This window comes from Heloderma suspectum, chromosome 1 (assembly GCF_057233095.1).
Source record: "Heloderma suspectum isolate Gila_16-S chromosome 1, 16-S_ref, whole genome shotgun sequence".
Classification (NCBI taxonomy): Eukaryota; Metazoa; Chordata; class Lepidosauria; order Squamata; family Helodermatidae; genus Heloderma; species Heloderma suspectum.
In genome coordinates, this window is record NC_139458.1 from 124,244,529 (window position 1) to 124,250,852 (window position 6,324).

Below are 6,324 nucleotides of genomic sequence, written 5' to 3' on the forward strand. Positions count from 1 at the left end.
GAGCTTTTAGTGAGTAACTAAATTACTGGTATATTTATGATTTGTATAGAGATGAGCAGATGTCCCCAATTCTATTCTGTTATTGTTCAGTGGGTTGCCTCTGCCTCACATGCTGCTCCGTCTGTTTTCCAGTTTAATTTGGAGAATTTCAGAATTGGTCCATGCTCAGGTTGTTGCAGTTTGCATCTCTCTACACACGCTCCCCCGCCTTTTTTTTTCAGGTCACCAATGCGAGGGGAGCACGTCTGTGCATAGGTTAAAATACCACAAAAAATGGGATTGGGGTGAATTTTGAACATAGTCCTGCAATTTTAAAAAAGGAGGAATGGCAGTTTGCTAAATTGATGTTGTTCCAAAGACAAAATCGAGTAACTGCAAACCCCAGCGTCCTGATGAGAAAAGTTATGTAAGCATGCCTATTATTTTACTCACAAAAAATACATCACATTGATACAGAAAATAACTGAGACATTAATAGTTGATACTGACAAATTGTGTTGAGCTGGGTATCTCGAGAAGAGCACATTAATCATTTGTGACCTACTACATTTTACCACCCTATACCTCTCCTTAAACATAGGTTGTTATTTTTTTCTTTTTTTTAAGGGAAATAAAACCTTAATAATAACCTGTCACAAAGACCTTGCTTTTGTTTTGTCAATACATGTGCTTTTTACTCTTATAACAACATCAAGGTGTCAGCTGGGCCCAATTTATTGTTTACTCATAATAAGAGGAGATAAAACAAGTTGCAGAAATCTGTTTATGAGTCAGGCTATCTACGGTTATATAATTAAAAAACATCTCTGCCAACAATTTGTTTGGGGGCGTGGGAGGGGAAAGGGGAAAGACAATTAGATCATTTCTCAAGGCTGCAGAGCTGCACAGTAAAAGCTTTGTGCCACTGTGCCATAAGCCCCCAATTTTGGCACTTAATGGCATCCGTAGACAAGCCTTTTAAAAATCATACGTTCTAGGAGAAGGAATGTGGCAGGAGAAGCAGCAGGGGAAAAGGAAAATAAAGACCCATGAGTGGAGTGCCAATATAGGGGTGAGGAGTAAACCAGGATGTTATGACAGGCAAATAGGTTTCATGAGAAATCACTGCACTTTCACCCAGACCTTCCAGAAGTTGAAAGACAGCTGGAGCACTAACTAAAATTAATGATCACACATACACAAATTTTGATAAGACAGTTGCCTTTTGCAAGACTGTAGATATCAGTATTACATACATTTTCTGCTGTGGATCCATCTTGGAAAAAGCACAGATTCCAATATCATGGTCACATTAAAATGGCGGGCTTCTTAGGTTATTGTCTCTATTCAATTTTTAATGTATTTTAAGCATTTTACCCTGCTGTTCAGCTGAAAAGCTTCCCAGAGTGAGGGGTGCTTACATAAGATCAATAACTTGATGGTCTTATAGGCCCCTTCCAACCCTGCTATTCTATGATTCTATGTGGACAAGGAAAATGCTTGAGTGGCATATCAAGCATTCTGCATGTTTTCATGAGTGCGACGGTTGTCTAACCATAGTTGGTGGGAATGCTAAGTATAACTTCCATGGGATAGGTGCATTAGTCTGTTGCAGCAAAAATAATAACGACTCATGTGTGATGCCTTAAAGGCTAACAAATTTATCATGGCAGAAGGTTCTGTAGGCTAAAGTGCATACCATCAGATTCATGAAGGGTTATCCTTGGTTGGCAAGTATGTAGATAGAGAGACAGACAGACAGACAGACAGACAGACAAGAGTTTAGAGCAGGCATGGGAAATGGAAAATCCTGATGAACTGGGATATATAATGTAATCAAAATAGACAAAATAAATGTCCACACACAAAGCACATATGCCAATGTTATGACGTCAAAAATTAAAGAACAAACAACCTAATATATCACTTAAATACATATGAAAAGAATCATGTGTAAATCACATCAAAAGCGTTTTGACCATGAGGTCTTCTTCAGTGGTCAAATATTAGAAAGTTATTATTTCTAATATGAACCTATTAGCAAACATATGTAAACTAAGCCTCTCAGGTTAAAAGGTGCCTCAAAGAATGAGTGAATAATAACAGTATCACCACCAATTAAGGTTCATTCCCATATCCAAAAGCAGGACAAAAGCTACCTCCCAGTTTTGTTCGTTTTAATGAAATTAAATTTTAAAGAAATTGAAGCTCTCAGCCTGGATCTACTAGTGTCTGTATAGAATCATAGAATCATAGGGTTGGAAGGGGCCTACAAGACCATCGAGTCCAACCCCCTGCTCAGTGCAGGAAGCCTGATTCCCAGGCAGTCTCCCATCCAAATACTAACCAGGGCTGACCCTGCTTAACTTCCGATATCAGATGAGATCAAGCACATCCAGTTGTTTTGACATCGGAGCCTGGAGACATGCTCCGTTGCTGCTTTGGGATGCTAGACAGATGAAAATGCATGTCTAGCCACAAATGCAGGGTGGCTGGAGTACGGAGGAGAGGATTCCCTCCATGCTCCGGCTGCCTTGCATTGGATAGGTGTCAGCCTCCTAGCTTGGAGGCTGACATCTATGTCAATAGGATTGCACCCTAAATCACCAGTTATCCCTATGGCATTCAACTCTGCTCAACTCTAGTTTGTTGTCCACGCAACAAATGGCCTCTGCTTAGCAAAATGTTTGACCAACCAAATGAGCAAAATAATGCCATGGTCAAAGGTGGTAGTAGGGCAATGGAGCCAACAGAGAGAATCCTTCTGCACTAAGATGATGGCTGGCTGGTGGACCTGAGATATGTCAGCTAACTGAGGAGTTCGTTAGTGACATAAAATCAGTGAAAGAGAAAGATTTCTGTCATCACAAGTCATTTCAAGTCCAATTCATACAAAAAGTTTGTGCATGGAGAGAGTTGGCCAATCTTTTCATGAAACCTGGTCAAGGCTTTGTCAGTAGGGTCATTACAGAAAAGGTTGTTGAGATTATCATATATATATATATGATGTATATATATATATATATATACACGCACAGACATATATATACTTTTTTGAGGAGCAATGTCTTAACAAGAATAAGATTATGGGAGTTGTAGTCCAACACTTCTGGGAGGCTGCTATAGTGTATGAAGGACTCACTTCCTAATACTTTGAGACCACACACACTGAAGACATTCAAGGGCTCCTATTTTGATACTTTCCAACTTTACACCTGTAAAGGTTATCATTGAAATGCCTCCTTGAAAAATTGACTTTGTCTGGGATGGATACATCACCCAGACTACTGAAGGATATACAAGGGAAATAAGAGGGACTAGGACTAATCTGCCAAAGAATGAGTGAATAATAGCTGGTGATGGTCAGTTCTGTCAAACAGCAGTATGATGACCTTTTAATTCCAGAAAATTGAGATATAACTTGTTGGAATATACGGATATGCTAGGAATCTGTGGTGTGCTGCTTCAGTTGCGGTCAGTGTTGTCATAGCGTGCCACTGTCAGAATTCCTTTACGTAACTTTGCTGGACAAACAAGTTTTTCTTTTTCAGTTGAAAGTTTTGTGAGAGAAGACAAGATTTCCATCACCCATGTATATGAGATTGACAGGCCAAGGTTATGTAATGTCTCCACAATTTCCTTTTTTCTCATTTTTCCATATAGAAAGTCTCAAGTGCACTGGCAAGGAGGTTCTCTGTCCGTTTGGTGTCTCGCTGTGCTTCCAGTTGGCTTATAATTTTGTTTGCAGAGAAATACAAAGCGACAATATTATTGAAGTGGGCTGAGTGTTAATACCATAGTTCTCCATGCATGATCTATACCAAGCAGTGCTCAGGGGACAGATTTGATTTGACAATTGTCCTCAGATTGCCATGAAAAGTTCTAGTATGCTCAGCCCTTTCCTGCCTAATCATTCTTGAGGCTTGGGGTGCTTCCAGACTTGGGTGTTTCAGGCAAACCCAATAGTCGCTTTTCTGCTTCAAGCAGAATGCTTACTTTAAATATGTGTTTAAATGTTATTAAAAACCTTTTTAATGTCCCAGAAATGTATCCTTTCACCTCAAGAACTGCATAACTGGCACCACACACAGTCTCACATATGATATGGAAAAGTTTAAATATGTCAAACCAACAAAAACAGCAATACCGCTATTTTTATATGGCCATGGCATTGGATATGGACTTGAGCACGCTCCGGGAGAGAGCGCAGGACAGGAAGGCCTGGCGTGCTGTGGTCCACGGGGTCACGAAGAGTCAGACACGACTGAGCGGCTGAACAACAACAATGGTATTGGAATCTCTGCCTTTTTCAAAATGGCTCCAGATCTGAAATTGACTATAAAACTGATATCTACAACCCTGCAAAAGAGGACATTTTTATCACAATTTGTGTATATATAATATTCAACTGCTTAGCATTTGTGAGCACTTTATCTGCATTTTATCAGTAATAACAACGCTGTAAGTTAGACCAGGATTATTATCTTCGCAATGTGGGGCTGAGGGACTGTTGGTCTGGGATAGTGCCTTGGCTACTACTATCTGGTGAGTTCATGGCAGAGATGGGATTTTAATCTGGGACTTCCTGGTGTACAGCTTGGACTCTTATAACAGGGGTGTTGAACCTCTTTCAGCCCAAGGGCTGAATTCCATTTCAGAAAAGCTCTCGGGGGCCACATTCCAGTAGTGGGTGGGGCTAAAGGCAAAATGGGTGGGGCCAGAAACAAAAGGGGCAGGGCCAACAGACTAAAATTACCAGCACGGTTAAGTTTAAAGCTCTTCCTGCCAGTAACTGAGCCTTAGGAGAGACATTTCAACCTTTACAATGGGGAAAACACTGCACAATGGGGAAATGAGGAAAACACTGCGCTGTTTTCTTTCATTCAAACCTTTAGAATGGGTAAAACACTACACTGTTTTCTTTCATGTTTTTCATGTTCATGTTTTTTCATGTTTTCATGTTTTCATGGTCGTCGTCCCCGTCCCCCCCCCCACCGCCGCCCATGTTTTTCATATTTCCTGTTCCTGGTTTTCATGTCTTTCATGTCTTTCATGTTTTTTTCACCGTTTTTCTTTCACTATTAGAATGGGGGGAAACACTGCACTGTTTTCTTTCATTCAAACCTTTAGAATGAGGAAAACATTGCATAAAAGCTGGGAGGACACCAAATATTGGTGAGTGGGAGAAAGGGTTTCTGGCCAGGGGAAGAGGACATGGATCTCCGGGGAGTAGAGGAAGGTTAGGTTTGGTCCCTGGGCCTGAGGTTCTGTATCCCCTCCCTTAGGGCAATTGCGATCAGGATCACAACATGCGGGGAGTGGTGGTTTAAGCTTTCCCTCCCCAGCTGCAATCTCAATAAAAATTGCCAATGGGGGCTTTTTTCCTGATGCGAATTGCTGCACATGTGTGGGGTGGGGGAAGAAGATTTTGACAAGAGGTTGTGGCTGGGGAAGGCACAAACCTCTCCTCCCTGCATGCTGCAATGCTGATCACACACACTGCCTGGTGTTTAATTGTTAAAACCCCACGATGTGATTGCTGATTGCCTTGTTAGCGTAACATGCAGTTAGGGCACTATGCCACGCTGGCTCTGAATATATATATATATATATATTGTGTGTGTGTGTATATATATATATATATATATATATATACATACACACACACATAAGAATAGGTGCATTTATTGTGGTAAGCAAGCCAAGCTAAATGTCACTTTCATGGCATTTAAGAACTTGGTGTAGCATAGTGGTTAAGAGTTTGAGCTGGAAAGTCCCCAGTTCAAATTTTACTTCAACTGACCTCACTAGGTGGATAGCTAAGCTGCAGTTCTTCCAGCCTCCCCCTCCCCACACCCCTTTGCAATATGCGGATACTACCAGCCCATCCTACAGAATTGTTGTAAGCATTAATGAGAGAATGTCTGTGCAGATCTTAATACTCAATTTAACAGCTTAAAAATCCAAGAATAAAAAACCTGCCCCAGTATAAATCAGCAGTAAAAAGCCTCCCAGAAAAGAACAGTTTTCAGAGTCCATCTAAAAATGGGAAGAGAGAGGGCTTGATGGATCTCCTCTCCACTCTGCTGCAGTTGACCTCCCTCTGCCCCTGTCCATGGTCACAACCCTTTCATATGAGACCCATACATGGCACAGCGTATGCACACATGTACACCATTAATCTTCATAGACGTCCAGCATGTCCTATTGGGTGCGCTGGTGGCTTTCAAGTCTCCTTTGTGGAGAACACGCTGGCACAGGTCCTGCAGTTTCCTGCAGCTGACCACCAGTTTGCCTCACTTGACCAACCCATGGCTTCTGCAGAGAGGAGCTTTCCAAGGAGAT